This window comes from Antedon bifida, chromosome 8 (genome assembly GCF_963402885.1).
Source record: "Antedon bifida chromosome 8, ecAntBifi1.1, whole genome shotgun sequence".
Lineage (NCBI taxonomy): Eukaryota > Metazoa > Echinodermata > Crinoidea > Comatulida > Antedonidae > Antedon > Antedon bifida.
Genome location: NC_136233.1, coordinates 5,533,806 through 5,554,994, shown reverse-complemented (window position 1 = coordinate 5,554,994; position 21,189 = coordinate 5,533,806). Strand labels below are relative to the sequence as shown.

Here is a 21,189-nt window from a genome sequence, read left to right as displayed (position 1 = left end):
CAGATCTTGGAAAACACAGCGCTTTGAAACCTTTGTCTCTTGCGCTTTATAAATGTTATTTATTATTATTAGCCTTAAGTATTATTTTCCCATTTGAATGTGTCTTAAAGCAATGAGTTTTGATACTCCTGTATTAGGAAATTAATTGTGCATGTAATACTTACTGGGATATGTTGAATGAAATATTTGACAGCCTCTGATCTACTCAATGCTTGGCCTCAGTGCTTTTTTAAGTTAGATGCAGACCTATAAGTCAGAGTGATTCGAAGTGGCGTACTTTTATTATCTGGGCGCAACACTCCGTGATGAGAGATGTAATGTACCGGACCGTCGTATGATGATAACTCTTTGTCTGATAACTTTCTAGCGAATTTCATGTCTACCATCTCTTTGATTTGGTTCTTATAAGCTTTTGCATGCTCAGGATTCTTAAGTAAACTGGTTGTGAAAACTTTACATGTAATACATTGTTTGACGGTCGACCTTCTGTCACTGCCCCAAAAATCACCCAGCCTAATGGTGATCAGTGTCGAGCAATTAGGTTGCCTGCCTCTCTAGTTTCACCAATGTGTATGTTTGGGTGGTTAATTCCAATTAACAAATCTACATCACCATGTCCTCAATAAATATCCTTGGTATCAATTTTGAAACGTCTCGCTATATCAGCCACGTCGTCACTTATAGACGGAATACCAATAGCCTTAATAATAAACTCTTGTTTGCTTCTCATTGGTCGAATACGGGTTTCATATATCTTCGTAAACAACTGTTCTTCTTCTCCGCCTACTTTCTTTATTGTAGTTACCACTTCCTTTCCTTTAAGATGTAATTGTTCTGCAAGTGGACTTCTTATTAAACTGATTTGAGCGCCTGAATCCAAAAGCACATTTGCTTGACAGCGTGTGTCTTTTCTACCCAATATTTCTACTACTAATACTGGCAATATTGATGAATTTCCTATAGAGGTTGTAGTTACTGCTTGGCTTCCTTCTGGTGTGTGCAGTAGAGGGTGATGAAAATACTTGCATTGTGCCCCTTTCACTACTTGTGAACACTGTCTTCTTCTATTACAGACACTCATGCCATGACCTTTTTTTAGACATCCAAAGCATGCCTTGCCAGCTTTCATCTCATTTAATCTTTCTTGCGGTGTTTTCTCTTTAAGCTTGTTACATTTATCCGTCCAGTGACTGTCCGAACTGCAAATCCAGCACTTGTATCTTTTTGTTGCGGCTACTTGATTTACTTGAGATACTTTCGTATTACTGTTGGATCTAACTTGAGCAGTAGCCCTCATTCGTGATTTCATTTCTCCCATTATCCAGTTGATCAGCTCGTTTAAAGTTGCTTCCTTATCATCTAGATGACGAAACCAAACTTTTTTGTCTTCAATGCTTAATTTCTGCTCTATCATGGCTAACACGTGATTGTTGTCCATTCCGTTCATTCGGTCTGCCAGCTTCCTTTAATGTGTTATAACTTCTGTTTATTAAATGTGTTAATTCACAAAATCTGCTCTCTTCACCTTCCTTAAGTGGCTTGAATTTGTTTATATCTTGAGCAATTGCATCTGCTATAAACCTTGGGTCACCATATACATTATCCAGATAGCTCCAGGCTGCTCGGTAATCTTCACCTAAGCCTCTAATCAATTCCAGTGGTTTTCCTTGCAGACTGGATCTCAGAATGGTTACTGCCTCTCTATTACTATATCTTGACTCTATAAACTGTCGGAAGTCGGCACGAAAGATGTAGTAGTCTCTTACATCCCCTGAAAACTTAGGTAGCTTTGGCCTTTCAATTTTAAATAAATAATTTTTTCTTGAGGATGGGTTGCTTGGCATCATTTGAGTATTGGCTGCATCATTTTCATCTAATTTTATAACAATTTGACCTTGAGCAACATTTTCATTATTTCCATCGATCGCTTGACCTCTATCAGCTTTGCCATCAACTATTACTTGATTTGCCTCTAGGTTTTCTTCGGCTCCTTGAGCTCCAACTTGTTGTTCTGATACTTCCTGATCTGGTCGTTTTGCTCATCTTGTTGATCAGCTTCTTGTTCTTCGTCAACATCATCACCAATAGGATGGTATTCCTTATTTCGAATGGAAAGTTCTAGGAAATTATCTTGGCATTCTAACATCCACTTCTCTTGCCTTTCACAGTCTTCATCATCTTCGATGACATCCATCAGCTGATCGTGTTTCGTTTGTGTAGATTCGTATGCTTCACTTATTTTTAAGAAGGCTTCGTTTATTTCATTTTTTGGGCGATTCCTTTCTATCAGGGTTCCCATTGCGTTTGATAACCTTGTGAATTTAGCTTTGGCATTGCGTCTTTGTCTTTTTAGTTGTCGTTCGTTTTCCTCGGCCATCCCGAAGAAATTGAATTGTTGGTGCGTCAGGGAAACTCAATGCGTAAGAAAACAACAACTCCTGCTAATTGTATATAAAGCTTTTTATAAGCTTTGTGTATTTATTCAATCTGTAAGTAAACAGAAATAATCCATACAAAATGTATTCAGAACAACAATAATAACAATTTTAACGTACGCCCTCAACTCTAGCGAATCATGCAACAAACTATAAACGCCCTCAGCGTCAATCAAACAATTAACTTACATAATTATCGCTCCCTAATACATGCAACGCCGCATGTCTAATCGTCAACGCACAACAAAGCGTTAATCACAGTATGAGCCTACTCGCGATGTAGCTTATGAAGTATGATCGAGGCTAGCCTACTAGCTCGGCTTAATAAAATCACACTTAAAACTCTACTAACATAATTAGACTCACTTCTTTGGCAGGATATTTAGCTTCCCTTATTCATATACATTTACTGCATTTTATAGCTAAAATTACTATACATTATAGCTGTCTATCACCCTTCTAGTGACGACCTTTCGCCTATCGTATGACTTGCTGCAACTAACGTAAAGCATTTTTTAATTATGCAAATGTTTCTTCCTTTCTACGCATGCGTAATACAAGCGATCGTTCTATAACGATCCAGTGTGTGCTAAACGTTGTAATATATCTGCTTTCAGGATGGAGTGAAAATTGATGATATTCAGATGACAAATCTAATGTGCTAAACACTGATGCACCATTCAAATCAGATACAATTTCATCTAACGTTGGTATTGGGTGTTTTTCTCTCTTGATAGCTTGGTTCGCTTCACGCATATCAACGCATACACGAACTCCATTTTTCTTCGGTACCTCAACAATTGGACTGACCCACGGTGTTGGTCCTTCAATTTTCTCTATGACGTCAAGTTCTAATAATCGCTTCAGCTCTCGAACATGAAATGGTATTCTCCTGTGTATTAACAATCTATGTGGAACCACAGCTTGCATAGACTACATGAAACAGATTTACCACCTGACAAAAAATGGCCACCACATGAACCACATTCATCTTCACCTTCGATATCTACTATCGTTTTATCAACTGTGCCTCCTGCATTACATGATCTAGGCTTAGGCCTGACACCTTGATCTTTACTTTAGAAGCCATGACCTACTGCTTTCACTACCCTAGGCCTAGCAAAGACAATCTCACAAAATCTCACCAATCGATAGATATATCAAATAAACTAAGGGCTCAAGCTACATTTGTAGCAATAAGAAGAGTAATGGGAATTATACGTATGTAAAAAATCGTGAAAAACTATACAGTCAGGGGAAAAATGACAAAAGGTTTCCTACTTTCTATGATTTTTATCAGATAATCTATATTGTTTTGACAACACTTGCAACATGACCACAGTGCTGATTTTGCAGCAGCAGACTAGCCGAGGCCTAGCCTTACTGGAGGCCTTCCATCGTATGGACAGACACCTGTTTAATGTCATTTTATCAATGGTTAGTCTGTTGATAAGTAAACGAGACACGCATATGCGCCCATCTATTAATGCTAGGAGAGACTATTAATAACTCTTCAGGTACGTAAAGTAGCCTACCTGACTTTGGTAGGAGATGGTGAAATAATTAATGATAGGCCATAATATGGTCTGAAATATCGGCATATCTTATTATCTTGTCAAATCTACATCATCATCAAACATATATATATAGGCCTATTAATTATTCAGGAAGACAATATCTTTAATTTAAGTTAATTTTAATTGTTTTATTGGGATTTTAGGTGAAACTTTCAAAAGCCTTTCATATCAGTATAGAATTGGAGAAAGAACAGTGTCAAATATTATTTATGAGACGACTGAAGCCCTGACAATTGTCTTGAGGTAGAATGATTTTATAAATGTCATACAAAATGTTAAATAATATAAATTTAAATGAAACACATACTATTGTACATCGTATATGTAAACATTTTCATTTTTGTTCAACAAAACATTTTAACTTTCATTAATAACAAATACAGTGTCACCAAATGAATTGAGAAAATCAGAAAAGTTTATACTGTTACCATAAACAATAATACAAGGACTAATACTGGAGGGATTAGCCTTGAAAGAGTGAGAACACAGATAGTAGTCTCATCTTTTTCGGTTTTCTTGAAAGATATACAGTATATTTGAAGGTTAATATAATGATTTTATAAATTTCATTATAGCAATATTAAATACAAAATTTTATATTATAAAATAAATTTAAATGAACCACAATATATACATTTTAATTTTTATTCAAAAATACATTTTTTTAAACTTTCCTTATTATAACAAATACAATGTCACCAAATGCATTAAGAAAATGCGAAAAGTTTATAGTGTTACCATAAAAAAAATTGTAGCATGAATGAGGTTTAAAAACAACACATTTATTGAACATTGATTACATCGTCTAAGGAATGAATTGAGCACTGGTAAAATGAGGCATGTAGGGTGGTGTTGTGCCAGTTTGTACACGAAACAAAATTTTGTTTATTTGATGTTGTGCCAAATATCGTGTCTGTGGATCTAATGTACGTAGTGAAGAGCTATTGTATGTAGCATAACAACCTCATCCATGCTACTATCTTTCTTCTCACTCTTTCGCATGGAAATCGCTGAGGCTAATCCCACCAGTATTTCCATTTCCCGATCTTTTCTTTGTTTACGACGGGAATTTTTCTTTTCTTGGTTGGGGCTTTTGTCGATATTATTAGTGGGTAGTTCAGGTTCACCTTCACCAGCGTCATCCCCTACAATGTCGTCATCTTTTTCATTCATACTTTCATCAAGAAGTATGTCGTCGTGAGGTGTCTAAAAGAACAAAAGTTAATAACATAACAATTTACTATATTTTCAAACACTGAAGCTGAATGGAAGGACGTAGCAGGTAACTTCAACACATCTTGGAACTATCCATGCTGTATGGGAGCTATAGATTGCAAACATATTGCTGTTAAACAGAGAACAGTGGATCCAAATTTTTCAATTACAAACATTTTTAGCGTCCTTTTACTAGCACTTATAAATTATAAATTTCTTTATGTAGACATAGCAGCCAGTCATTTCGGCCGCCGGTTATGGAACGACCAAATTCATGAAACTCCAAAAAGGACAAAATATGGCATGATCATTTCGGCCGCCAGGTATGGCGCACCAAATTGAAATAGCCAGAAATAACTGTACAGTATTACAGTGAAAAAAATAACTTTAGCAAGTCTATGGAACGCCACAGAGAACTATGGTCATTTAAACCAGAGATCAGTTGTGCAATGGGCTAAATACATTTTGTTTTTGCCGTAGATTTAAAGTTATATTACGGTATTACCGTCTGAATATTTTGGTCAAAATGAATATTGATTTTTTATATTACAGGTCTCGAAGATGTGTGTGCTTTGTAAAAATGTGTTTCTTTATGAATATAATAAATGTAAAACATACGAATAAAAGTGTTTTTGACTGGCACATAAAAAAACTTCAGCATCACCTCTTCTTATTAAAGAAATATCATTAATATTCGTGATGGCAATGTGCACGCCATAAATATCGCTGCTGTTTCTGGAATTGAAGACCGACGATTGGGCTTTAATACAGTCTTTAGTAAAATATTAACATTTTAACACACATGGCGTGTCATACATATTCAAGAAAAATTACAATTCTGGCGGCCGAAATGAACAATACATATTTTGTCCTTTTTGGCGTTTCATGAATTTGGCAATTCCATAACCAGCGGCCGAAATGACTGGCGGCCGAAATGATCAGACACCGTGTACGAACTGGGGACGCTGGAGTGTTTTCAGCATCTTCTCTAAAAGTATCATGAACTTCATTTTCTCCAATAGCCATATCGCACGTTTTGTTGGTGTTCGTCGTTCAGACCCACCCGACAATTTCGTTGTCTTTGTAAATAAATTCCTTAATTGTCTGATTTTCAATTTTCCGTTATAGGGCATATGATGTGCAGTTTATACGTTGCCTAGAGGCTAAGTATAATTAATGTATTGTACCTAAATATTATCTTTGAGAGTTTATTTACTCTTTTTAGCAACAACTATACATAAACAAAAGTATTCTCCTCTAGCCTAAAGTAGGCCAAGGATAAACTAAAAAAGGGTAATAATAATAATAATAATATAATAATAATCTGTAACTTAACTTTCGCCGCGATATATCGCTAGACAAAAATAATAACAATAAAGGACGCCCTCAATAATTATTTTGTCAGAGACTTTTTATTGGCCGAATATGTCCGACTCCTTTCTCACAGAAAGCCAGTATATACCGGTTATATTTCCGGCACGATAGTCCGATGAGAATGGGTATATGCCGGTAACTATGGAACGCCATCGCTGCCTCCGGCCCCCATGTCAAAGGTTAGATTTTAATTGCGCCATATAAAAAAATGCCGATTAAAAAGAGCCCAACGTAATGCAGAAAGAGCCGAATAAAAAAGGGCCGAATCAAAAAGAGCCGAACGTAATGGTAAATGGGCCGAATAAAAAAGAGACGAATGCTGAAAGAGCCGAACGTAATGGTAAATGGGCCGAATAAAAAAGAGACGAATGCTGAAAGAGCCGAACGTAATGGTAAATGGGCCAAATAGAAATGCGCCGAATGCTGAAAGAGCCGAACGTAATGGTAAATGGGCCGAATAGAAATGCGCCGAATGCTAAAAGAGCCGAACGTAATGGTAAAAGAGCCGAATAGAATTAAAGTTTGCTGCCAGAGGCAGCGATGGCGTTCCATAGGTAACGATACCGGCACGACGCCAGCACTGTACCGGTATATTGCAGGCACATCTGTGAGAAAGGGGCTTAAGTAACACTGTAGTGTTGTGAATACTGTAAGTAATACTGTAATGTGTTTGCGGAAATGTAATGCATACGCACTATTTCTACACAAATTAATAAATGAATACATTCATTAATTAACTTTTGAACAATTAATTTTTCTTTTTTTTTTCCAGATTAATAGATTAGTAGTTATAGTGGTATCAAGTCATAGCCTAATGGACAACAAACAAAAATACTTATAATATAAACAACTTTAAGTAAATATTTTATTTTATTGAATAGCAACAATTATATAAAAATTCATAATCAACAAAAATTAAATCAATTTACAAAAATGTTAAGATTATATTTTATTTTTATTTTAAACTATTATTTCAGTTTCAATTTTAATTTTAAGTTACAAATTAACTAACTGATTAAATTAAATAAAACAAAATAAATAATCAATGTAGCCGTCGTGGATACCAGCAAGATAGGCAGCACGTGTTATTCCAGTACCGCAAGTTCGATGTTGCCATCATTGGCACTCCTCGCAAAAAAAAAAACAGCCTCCTGGCGATGATTAACAGGTTCTCTACACTGGATACAGACGTTCATTTTTGTTGCAGTCAAAGATAAATAAGATTAAAAGTGAGCATGTACGTACTTGCATCCCTATTTTGTACAGAGGAGACAATTATTATTTGCTCAACTTTTGTGTTGCTTTCACAAAGGACATTTTTTAGTATTGACAAAAAATTATGATTTACGCATCATCCGACTTTTTGGTTTACGAAAAGCAACCGAACATTATGCTTTGTCTTATGTGTTTTTTCTTTTATTATAAGCCTATGCATTAAATCAATGCGCCTCAAAGTCAATGACCATTTATCATGTGATGTATTGTTTCTATAATGAATGAAATCAAAGCGTCATTACAAAGAAATACTTTCTTTTTATTCAATTACTGCTTTGATTTGTTTGTGTTTTTTTTAAATAAAATCTGCATGCCGATATTTCCATTCGTATTGAATTACTATTTTGATGGTGCTGTTGTGTTGACTGCATTTTATAAGTAGTTTGACTCAACGCAAAGAATGGTACACATATCATTTTAAATCGTTTATTTTGTTTTTATTTATTAAACAAGTCTATATTATAATATGGCAGTATATACATTTGCTGAAAAAATAAATCAGTCAATGTTCACATTAATATATAAAACGAAACATATTTTACTATTCTATTTATTTTATATATAAAGCTGGCTAACTTTTGGTAAATATTATTTGAATTGATTGATTCATTGATTGATTGACTCAACTTGATTCATATTCTCGTTGTGGCCAGGAAATATTTTTATAGTCTATAGCTCTGTATTTATCTTTTTGATTTATTTTATATCCATTTTAAAATTTAAGCAAATGTAGGCTTATTTGAATTTATGCCATTTTATAGTAAATTGAATCTGTATAAAAGGCCCATGTAACGATCATCGATAAATAGATAAATATGTATCTTGCATAAAACAAACGAAATTGAAAAGTTTTCATTTTAGAACTATACAATAACCATTTATGCTGTCTTTGATAAATATCATATTAAATACAATTTGATTAATAGACAGATCATGGAGGTATCTAATTTTATACCTCCATGGACAGATATGTATCGTTATCTTTCTCATGTTGTAACTATAAGAAAACGATTTTTTTGCTTAAAAGTAGTAATTTCAAAAAGCCGCGGAGAAGGGTGCGTGGCGCAATGTCATGGACGATGTTACGGTGGACAAGGATCATCCCTCTAAGACATGTTGGTTTGCCTCTCTCCACCCAGGGGCACAAATGGGTACATGGTAAAGTCAAAACACAATTGCGCTGATTTTACTAGCTGCATTTTTTATGGTAGTATGTGTCCGGCATGTTTGATCCAAAAAATGACCGGGGTAATAATGTGAAGCGCTTAGAACCTTTGTGCAAAGCTCTATATAACAAGGCCAACAGCCATTAAGTCGCGTGCTACAATGCATAGTGATACCGGACCGACAGACAGACCGACAGACAGACCGACCGACCAACCGACCGACATAGTGAACTATAGAGTCGCGTCCACGCGACTAAAAATGAGTATTATCATTTTTTATTTATTGTTGTTTTGTGATAAAATAGATAAAGTACTTTAGATTGAATTTTATCAGAATACTTAATACAACGTCACATATGAGCATGCGCAAACAACAATGGTTACATCATCTATGTTTTGCGCATGTGCAAAAGATGCTATCACATTGATGTGCGTGTGGTTACCATAACTACGTACGTACATATAGTATACATACTTGTTCATTCATCGCATACTCGGAAAACCTAAAATTAAAATGCCTTCTTTACTTTGCTGTTGCGGAAACAATACTTCTACAGTCCAGGTAAAGTTTAATAACTATAAAATTGTTTGTATGGGGGTTAGACAATTTGAAAAAATCAATAAAAAACTTGGAAAAGTTGACATTTTTCTAGGGCTTCTAGCCTAGGCCGCGCCGCATGCTGAATCGAGCGTTAGAAGGTGCGCGGCGCATGAGAATCAAAGAAACATGGTGCTTTCCAAAATTCTAGGCTACACCATCATGATTCGTTTGTGCCGCGCGCATGTGCAAATAGGCTCACAATATGTGCGCATGGTTACCATTACTACGTACGCGTACATAACCTATAATGCAAAGTTGTTACATTCATTTCTTTTGTATCGTAATCGTTCAGAAAACCTAAAACAAATGTTATCTTTTCTATGCTGTTGTAAGAACAATACCTCAAGAATCGAGGTAAAGTTTTATAACACTATACAAATTGGGAAGTACAATTTTAAATAAACAATGAATTAATGCAAAAATTGGACAGTTTGCTTGGCCTCTCCTCCTCCTCCTAGCTAAGCGCGCCTGCTAAATTGAGCCTTGCTGCTGGTGCGCGCGAGGATGGAAGAAACACACAAGGCCGGCCAGCATCTGCGGAGGAGAGCCTGTTTTTAGTGTGTATAATAATATGAGGCTACACCATCATGATTTGGTATGTGCGCATATGCAATTAATAGTCTCACAGTTGTGCGCATGGTAACCATTAACTACGTACGCGTACTACAAAAATAATAAAATACAAAGTTACATACGGTTTCTTTAACATAAATCGTACTAAAATAAAAATGTTATCTACTCTATGCTGTTGCAAAACCAATTCCTCAAGAGTCCAGGTAAAGTTTGATCTTATTCAATTTTAGCTAGGAGCCTAGGGCTAGACTAGGATAGTTAGTTAGTAGCAAGCAGGAGACTAGGCCTGCTGGAAAAACGAGCGTTTGTACGTACGTATACCTTTGGTGTGTGTGTTTGCGCGCACGCACGTCTCGTGAGGAGGATCGAAAAAAGGTACGTTCAAGGAGAGCTAGCTAGCGCATCAAAAATACACATCCAAGTATATAGGCCTAGCCAGGCTAACTTTGGGCATTTAATTATTAGAGAAAGAGAAATTTTAATTAGTCCCTACGGCTATGCCAGGCCTAACTAGCTAGGCCTAGCTAGGCCTCTAGCCTAGTAATAATGTATAATATAAATTGTTTTATTTCTTTTTATCAAATAAAAAATAATTGGCTAGGCCTAGCTAGTCTAGGTGCTCTCTAAGAATTACCAATCCAATCCAACAACAGTGTGTATGGCCTATTATTAGTTTTAGGTATCTAAGAAAAGCTTTCTTTCAGACTTAAAAAGTATATTTTAATTATTATTATATAGTAGGCCTAGGCTATTAGGGGCCTATAAATATTATTAATTTTTAAATGATATTTTTTTAAATTTTATTTTTATCTGTCTGTTTAATATAATCTTATTATTTGTCTATACTTCTTGTCTTCCACAAGCATTCTGCTTTTTTTTATGTTATCGGTTTTTATCTCTTTTTTGAAGTAAATAAATGTCACTTTGAATTGAATAGAATAGGCCTAGTCTACCTACATAGTTAGTTAATTAGTTTTCTGTGCTAATGTATTCTTGTATTTAATAATCAGCCTTTCTTTAGATGCCTACTTTTTATCCAAGGGATAAGCAGAATTATTGGTAAATAAAATATGTGAATAATTTTATGTCACTGTGTGTTTATTTGTTTGTATCCTCATTTAATATATTTGTATTTCTGTATTTTCCGTTTTTATAAAACTTTGTAACAATTTAAATGATTTATTAATACAATGATTTAATTTAATATTTTATAATTTTATTTTCTAGTTAATGTTATTAGATATTATTATTTCAAATATGAATATTTTATATTCTATTAATTAAATATGAACTTGAACTTTATTTCAAAAAATAATTACTTAATTTAAAATAATTTTATAGCTCATATTCATAATTTAAAATTGTAATACTTATAGGCCTATACCTATTTTGATTTATTTAAAATTATTTTAATTTATATTATGTTTTTATTTAACTTTCCTCAAGAAATGGAAATTAAAATTTTACTATAGATCATTGTTATTTTATACTAGCCCTATATAATAATGTATTGATTAAATTTTCCAATCATTAGGGGTTATTAAATATTAATTAAATTAATAACTGAAAAATTTAAGAATTACATGTAATTTTAATTTTAATCAATTTTAAAATTTATTTTTTAAACAATTCAAATAAAGATAATACATTTCTTTTTATTTAAAATGTGTTATTAAATTATTTTTGTTATTGTTATTAACTGTAATATTAAATAATATATATTATATATTTGTTGTTATTAAAGTTTTCAATTATTGACTGATTTGCTTTAAATGATTGTTAATGTTACTAATAATAACTAACATTTAACAATAACATTTGAAATACTTAATGTTGATTTTTTTTAATAATTTGTGATTCATCAAAATTTTTCATAGTTTGTTTTATTGTTTGTGTTATTATTTTTTTGAAAAAGTTACTATCAATTAAAACATAATAGTATAAACACAAACATACAGGGGTGAAAATATAACCTCCTTGGCGGAGGTAATAAACCTCCAGAATAATGACCAGAATTATTTGGTTTCACAAAAAGTCACAAAAAGACTTTAAAGATGTCCCCAAAACATAAAAAATTAAAATTAGTGAAAAGTGAATAACCATTATATGACAAACAATTGTATAAAAACAAATTTTTTCGGGGGACAATCTTTCAATTTAGTATTATTTGAGGGGTTTCAACTTGCATGGATATATTTGTTTGAGATAAAAATATAACTTTGCACTGACTAAAATTATTGTAAAATGTCAATGATCGTAATTTAATTTTTCTGTCTATCGAAAGACCTGTTTACATTTTATAAAGATAAATTATAATTTTATTAAAACAACAAAATGTGATGTTAAGAAATGATTGCAATACTAATAGTTTTTATTGCTGTTTAGGTATTAGATACCATTGGACCGGCTGCCGCAGCTAATGCTGCCGCCGCTGATGCTGCTGCTGCTACATCAGCAGCGACCGCTGATGACCCCACATTATCAGAAAACCAGCATGTATTCCTTTCGTGGATAAGGAGTAGGCGGAGGAGAAGAATTAGAGAGAGTAGCTTTGTGAGTTTTGTGTGGTTATGTATCCAGCCTCTCACCGTTGAGATCTATGGTTCTTTTTTTATTTTTATTACTATTTTGTAATTATTATTAATTATTATTATTTATTATTCATGACCACATATCTGTGGTTTCAATTTGGTAAAGGTCTGGCAATAACTTTATGAGTAATCCTGCTAACTAATGAAAAAATATAGAAACACACTCAATCGACTACATAACCTCTCGCCATTCTGGCGGAGGTAATTACAGACAGATAATAAAAAGGGTTAGTAGTAATTAGTAAGTAAGTAGAATAGTAATTTTGTATTATGATATTGTAACAATTGACTGATTGATTTATTTATAGCCTATTGATGACAAAGAGGAACCTACCATCAAACCAACTTTCAACACTCCCACAGTGGATCCAAGTGGGCGCCCTTCGCCCACTTTCTCAACCACAACATACGTTGTATCCACTGTTGGAAGTGTTGAGAGTATACAAGTTGAGGAGAAAGGTATAATGCAAAAAGCTAACTCAACAATGATTTACCCATCATAGTATAATAAACAAAATATTCAAGTAAAAAGTATATTATAACACAATTAAGCTAACGATAACAGTAAATAATAAGTTAATAAGCTACTAAGAAACTGAGCAAAATAACATGTTGTGTGTAATACACATAATGGAATACACAATTAAATTAATTTCTTTAAATTAATCAAAATTAATGAAAAATAAAATTAAAAATATTCAAATGTATAAATAAAAGACAAAATAAATAAAATTAAACAAAGGATACTTGAAAAAACAATCCAAAATTTAAAAAATAGAAATCAATCAATTTATAACACAACAGCATTGACCTAATTTAAAAGAGCATACATACTGGGCAAAAAATTATTTTCAAAAAATAATAGTTATAATTAGAAATGAATAATATTATTTTATCATTAATTTTTAGATAGAACCTCTCCAGCACAACCCACCACACCCGAACCTCCTACCAGCGAAGTTGAACCAAGTGCCGCCCCAGTGGTAGATCGGGATTCCCCAAGTGGTTCGATCGAAAAGTGTGAATTTCCACCAGAAACTAAGGCTGCTTTTCCCGATGTGCCCACTGAGAAAAGCTGGATTGACGTCCTTAAAGAACGTTTCAACTTAAGGAAGATGTTTCTCAGACTAAGACGCCGATCCGGAAGGTCATCCGGTAGTGCATCTGTAAGTATCTTGTCTTTTGTGGTGTTTGTTTGTGGTGGATTTGGTTGAATGTAAAAGAAAAAAAAAGTACAATATGGACATAGGTGTATAACTTTGGTTGTAATTATAAATACATATAATATTATATTACATATAGGATGGTTGGTTTTGGTGAAATTGTTTTTTTTTCTATACAAATGTATTATGGCTATGTATAATAGATTTTAACATTCATTTTATTATAATTTCTATAAAAAAAAAAATTAATACACTAGAGTACTTTATATCAAGAGTACTTTTAAAAAAAAGAAAATTATTAGATAATTTTAATTTGTTTTACAGCCCTCCTTCGAAGATGAGCCCAAAGAACCGGATGACTTGCCCGGTGATTTTGAACGTGATTACAACTCCAACTTAAACGTAATCCATATTTCGTCGGGCATCATTCCAGACGAGGATGTAATCCTCCCTGGAATGGTCATGCCCTATTAAGTGTAAGGTAAGCAGTCGTTTAAACCACATCCTTCATTGTTCTAACTAACATCAGTTTTTTTTTTATAGCAAATCATACTTTGGGAGGAGTGCGCGTCCATTCCTGGATACGCCTCTAACCGTTGCTTAATAGTTATGATTAAGTATGAAATTATAATTAGTTTAGTTTTTGTTTCCAAACTGTTGTAAAGATAATACAGCATGGTTTTTAAAATTATTTGCTAATGGTTTTCTTGCCACCACTATCTTCAAGATATAATTGATTTAAAAAAAAGCCATTTAAATAATATGATTGCAATACGAGATGTACTATCACCAAAAATTAATTTAAATATATTAATAAAGCTATTAAAAATAGTTTACAGCCTAAAGCTATTCAAAATAGTTCACAGCCTATATTTACTATGTTTCTCCTTTTTTTTTTTCAGGAATTGTTTTGGTGTAGCTCAATGGCGGTAAGTTTGTAGGGGAGAGGAGTGTGTTTTTCTTATGGTAGGTGGATGGCGAAACCTGTCTATGACTCTTTCTTTCAAATCTCTTTACATATCTCTTGAGTTGTTGTGAAGTTATGAGCATGGGTTGTGTTATTTGTTTTGTGGTATGACTGATCGGTTATTTTGGGGGTTTTTTTTACAGTAAGGTTTTGGAGAGTTTTAATTGGTTGCATTAATTAATCCTGATGCTTGAAAATGTTTACAGTATTTTGCCAAACATAGAGGTTTATTATCATTGTTGTAGCTAAATTACATTTTTAATTTAAAGGAATATAGAAGTACTGCAAAAATACAAAACAGTATTTTAATGATTGCTAGTATAAGTATATTTATAATGGTTGCATTTTTATAACTAAATTGATGTTTGACAAGATACATTTTGGCAACGATAAACCTATACAACAACTTCTCTGTTAATTTAATGTACAGGCACTATTTGGTACAGGTAAAGAATAACACACTGTTATTTGTAATTGTCTACAATGGACAATTTGCAAACTATTGTTTTCTATAGGATGTATTTTTCCACAAATTACTGACTATAGTTCAAAGGTCAATGGGGTTGTCAATGTGCATGCCTATATTTATCCGAGTGGCGCATTATGCGATTGCGTTCCGAGTGCGTATGTCTACGCTTATCAATGTTCAAATGAGCTCGTTTGCTGTGTCGTGGTCGGTTAGAGGAGTCTTCGTTTTGAATCTCATGGATTTGTTTGGCTCGTGAGATGCATTCGTAAAGCCTGCAAGTGTTGCCTATGTTATGTAAGTAGCATTTGTCGGTAAAAAAATGCTGCAACTCGTGCCCGATATTGATTCATTTTGTCTTTGACTTGCGCTTACTTCTGCATGGTAATTTCACCTTATGTGTTCTCTGATTGGTTAAATATTTTGAACAATTACCAATTGTGATGTAATCTTACTATTCTCTCATTGATGTATGAGTGAAAGGTACAACAGGTAAACAAATACTAAGAAAAAGTGAATGATTTTTAACCTAAAAAAGTAGAAAGTTTATCAGGACATACAATAGTGTACACGCTCAAATAGCCTACCTGGTAAAATTTCCACTTTAGAATAATGGCCCAATTAAATATTGTCTTGTCCCATTATTAGATGACGCGTTTTATGTTCGCACCCTGGTCGGTATTTGAGAGTGCATTTTTCCTCATATGTCAAAAAAACTAGGTTCACTAATACTGTAAAAAAAAAATAATTTAGATTATTATTACAATAAACAAATATTAGATCAATATTATTTTTTTCCATAAAGAATTTGATTGGTTCGTTTACGTTATGCTTACACACTAAAATATGTAATTAAAATAAACTCTTACAAAATAAATTTAAATTAAACTTTTGACGTTGAATAATGCATATCTAGATATAATATTAGATATCTCATAATTATCTCTATAAAAAAAATTGATATGATTAAGATTTTAAAGTATACACCTTGTTATATGAAAGACATTTTTAGTAATAACACATTTTAGTGGCAAAATCAACACAGTTATGTGCTCAACCTGGTGGTGGATCCAAACCAGACAGCTATGTGTTATCACAGGCTAGACCCAGGATCCACAGAGCTTAAGGAGCCTCAGAGCAAGAGCAGCCCCAATGCAACTACCCTTAGTAATGCCCTTCCCCCCTGTGTTACACCACTGAACCAAGCTATACTAGGAGTTTATCAGTTTTGTTAGAACAAGTATTTTACTTTTTAGGCAATGGGGCAAAGTGAAGATCACAACCACAACAGCAGCTCTTTCCTGTTTTTTAACAGGTCTATGCCAACATATTCAGTTATTGTTTTTAGCTTGTCTCACTCTTCTATAGCTAGTTTCCGTTTACCATTCATTGTACATGAGAAACAATGCTCTCTATAGCTAGAATTTCAATCCCTGCCACTGTGAACTTACCTTTTTTGCATTATACCTTTCTTCTCACCTTGTACATTCTCAACACTTTTGACAGTGGATACAACGTATGTCGTAGTTGAGAAAGTGGGTGATGGCCGCCCAATTGGTTCAACTGTGGGAGTGTTGAAAGTAGGTTTGATGGTAGGTTGCTCTTTGATGTCATCAATAGGCTATAAATAAATCAGTCAATTGTTACAATATAAGTTTCCTGGACATTCTGCATTCTCACTCCTGAGTAAGAATGCAGGTACAGTGGATATTAAATCTAACTGATAATTTTTGGTTTCACCACCAATCAAAAACTACTTTTTAAAATGCTTTAGGTTGCCTTCACCATTGCTTGAAAACAGTTATGTTTTAATGTGAATCTGTACATTTGTTATTATTCATATATAAAATAACACATCTTTAGGTTCTTAAATAATATTTTTACATTGTAGCACCTCTTAAACCAATGCAATCTAACAACAGGACACTGATCTCACCTTGCCAAGATAGGAACTCATAAAACAGTCATTTGATCTTAATATTAGTAAAAAGATAAATATTTTACTTGAGCCCGATTCAGGCCCGATTTCAGGTACAGACAAACATTGAAAAGCCTCAGAATAATTACAGACTTGGGGCAAGTCTACATGTTGTTTAGCCTGTCAAACTTTCTACCCACTGGCGGTTAATAATCATAAACATTTTCAAATGGTTTGTTCCCTTGTCACTTCCCATTCAAGCTGTTCTCTAACATCAATGCGAGAAAAGCGAGTTCATTGGTTATTAGTTCCAATATTAGATCAATCGGATTGCAAATAGGGTGTTACTGCAATGCACTGTGTAGGTAAAAGTTGATGGTTAAATATTTCAATATCGGGCTTTAGTTGTGGTGTTCTTGGGGTCGGGTGAATTCCAAAATGAGGTTTGAAGCGGAGGAGTCTCTGGCTGTCCATGGTATGGCAAATACAGACTCATTGGGCATTGAATAGCGATTGATGTGTGCATTCGGAATGCAGTCGGATCGTGGGTTACTTGGTTTTATGTGGGCATGCACTTTGAGACCTCTATTGGCAATAGTGATACAGTGTGTATCCATGGTCTTTTGTAGAAGGCTAACTAGGTATGCTTAGTGGTCGCACACATCTACAACGTTGTGTTGCCAATAGTATATCATGTATAGTAGGAAACTAGTTATATATTTCTGTACCAATATAAAGTGTCTGAAAAGGTAAAAAAAAACGAGAAGTTTAATTTACCAAAAAGAAACACCTTGATTGCAATCAACATCTTGCAATCAAATGTAATTGGTTGCCATTTTTGTTTTAAAAAGTTGCAGTTAACTAACATCATTTAGGAAATAAAATGCACCATGATAACAATACATAAAGACCATTATTAACATCTGACAATTTTAGTTTAGCAACTGTTAAAACACTGTTGCAAAAACATCAGCAAAAAAAAACAGTGCTCTATTAGTAGTCTGTTACAGCATTGCTTTGCTTTACAAATACCAAAGCATTTAGCAAAATGATGACCTTATGGCTTTTTACCGTTTTCATCAAGAGTATTGGGTGATTTTTGTGCCATCGATTTTAACTTTTTACAACCTGAATTAAGTAAATAACATCAAAAAATGTATCATTAAGCCGACCTGTCTGCTGCATTCATTTACTGTGATTTTATGCAAATTTCTGACCAGCTTCGTCTTGAGTTTGAACGGAGTGCGTTTGAGAAGTTGTCAGTCTAGACTGAAGCCTGCCAAAGATTCCATAACGAGTCAAACCTACTGCTTGCCGCCACGAGCATACTATTTTAGCTACACCACCGTACATTGAATAAACTTTGATATACATATATATGATATATTTTTAGTGTTTTATTTGTGTCGAGTTTTTATAACATGTTTGCCAGGTCTTTGGATTGTCCCGCTGATTCTTTTGTTGAATAGGTCATTTTAACATTATACTAATGTCACAAAAAATTCGAATTTAAAAAAATGTTTATCTGATAAAGCAGTTATAATTGAAAAAAAAAATCAAATCAATTGGAAACCAATTGTCTGGAAGGCAATGGTTTTCTGGTTTAGTTTATTTTGTCTTTTTAAAGCGAAATCATTATTTTTGTTGTTTTCCCCTACGAAAATGAATAGGCCTGTTACAACCGCTAATGTAGAAAACGCCAGCTAATGTAGAAAATATTATATATTTGTCTAAAATCAGGTGCAAATGAATCTCTTTACAATTAGAGCTATCAGTCTATATCCACCTCTCGTAAGCGACCGACTATCAAAAAGGTGGACATTTCGTAAGTGACCACCTCCCAAAAAACAGACCGTACATCATATGCAACCACCCTCGTTAGCGACAACCTCTGTTGAACGACCACCATCTCTGTTAAGGGAACGCTTCTCATAATCGATAACCTTTCTTAAGACCACACCTCTCGTAAGTGTCCACCTCTTTTAAAGGACCACCACCTCTCTCTTTACTTATCAATCAATCTATCCACCTCTCTTAAGCGACCAACTTTCAACAAGCGACCATCTCGTAAGCGACCACCTCCCTAAAACAACCATACATCGTAAGCAACCACCTCTCTTAAGGGTCCGCTTCTCATAATCGACAACCTCCCGTAATATAACGACCACACCTCTCGTAAGTGACCACCTCTATTGAACGACCACTCAATAGAGGTGGTCGCTAACGAGGGTGGTTGCTTACGATGTATGGTCGCTTACGAGATGGCCGCGTTTTGAAAGTCGGTTGTTTACGAGATACCTAAGTAAAGAGATGCATTTGCAAATAATTTAGACATAGGTTTGTTAAATATATAATATTTTCTACATTAGCTGGCGATAGTAACTACATTAGCTGGGAGGCAATTTTTGTTACAACATTAGCTGTTGACCGTTCTAATACAGACAGATTCGCCTAGAATTACATGAAGGCAATGGAAAGGTGTACAGAAATCGGTGGAATGTGGTCATTCATAATTATCAATGATGACCAAAAATCTTGCATTTATGAGATCTTTTATAGGGTCTAATATTAAAATCGTCGTTTATCTATTTTATAAGTGAGAGAGTTTGTACGTTTGTTTGTTTGTTTGTTCGTTATACAAATTGTTGTTACTGCACGTAACCTTACATATGGGGTATCAAAATGACCGCAATTGTACCGGGAAGTTCTAAACTATTTGAACATCATCCGCCATCTGGGATCCAAGTTAGGGGCCAAAATGTGGTCAAAATTGCCCAATTTTCCCCACTTTCGATGTTTGTTCGTTATACAAATTTCTGTTTCTGCATGTAACCATAGATAAAGGGTATCAAAATGATCGCAATTGTACTGGGAAGGTTTAAAACTACATTTTAAAAAGTCCAGGGATTTTGTTGGAAGGGGGTTGGGAGATAGGGTGTGGGAGTTGGGGTTCAGGGGATAGTGGGGATTTGCTAAGGCTAGGGGTAGTAGGCTATCAAATTGACCAGAATTGTGGTTGGAAAACGTTAAAGTATTTTAATTATCCTTGGGAAGGGGATGGGAGTTTGGGGTGGGGATGTAGGCCTATCACCATGACTGAAACTTTATTGGGAATGTTTTAAACTACATTTGAAAACTGCCACTGAGGGATTATGGGTTGGGAGTGGCTAACATAATTTGTACTGGAACCGTCTTAAACACATCACCCAGTATCTGGGGTGTGTTTGGAAGAGCGAACATACTGGCGTAATGAAGTAGCCTTTATGATTGAAATTGTACTAGGAAAAGTTACTACATTTGAACTTTCCAGGGGAGAAGTTAAGGTTTGTTGATTGTGGCTGCTGTGATGGTGAGAGAAAAAAGAAGGCTGGGGACCGCGGTATCAAAATAAGATATTTTAATTATCAGCCAATATGACACCTATTCATTTACACAACGTACTTTCATTCATTCATTCATTCATTTATTCGGTCAAAATCAACATACAATACATGATTACAGAAATCAGAATATATTTTTTCGTCATTTCTATGTCTTTTAACCTTCCTCAATAATGAGTCACGGTGACGAATATTTTGTAGGATTGTATCGTCTATCCATGGTTCGGTTCTATTTTTTAGTCTTACCTCTTTTAAAGGGGCAATCTCATCAATAGCATTATTCATTATTGACTTAAAATTTAACCAAGCAAGATTAACATCATTAAGATTATAATTATATACTTGACCAATCAATATCTGATAGCTTAGATATAAACGCGGTGGTAGTGTATTTCCTTAGAGACCTAATTTTTACATTATTGTGTTTATTAATAGAACTTCGCAAAATTTTCCGTGTACAATAAATAAGAACATGGACACTTATTCCA

General features: G+C 34.0%; 1 long non-coding RNA gene and 1 pseudogene across 1 annotated transcript; one reads left to right on the top strand and one right to left on the bottom strand.

The window, feature by feature from the left end:
• Nucleotides 1–379: 379 nt before the first annotated feature.
• On the bottom strand, nt 380–3,011 carry LOC144850391 (uncharacterized; annotated as a pseudogene).
• A 10,917-nt stretch (nt 3,012–13,928) lies between these two features.
• Nucleotides 13,929–14,918, top strand: LOC144850287 (uncharacterized). The gene is made up of 3 exons (XR_013614066.1): nt 13,929–13,973; nt 14,295–14,451; nt 14,873–14,918. It is a non-coding gene; the product is annotated as an uncharacterized LOC144850287 (long non-coding RNA).
• Nucleotides 14,919–21,189: the final 6,271 nt, after the last annotated feature.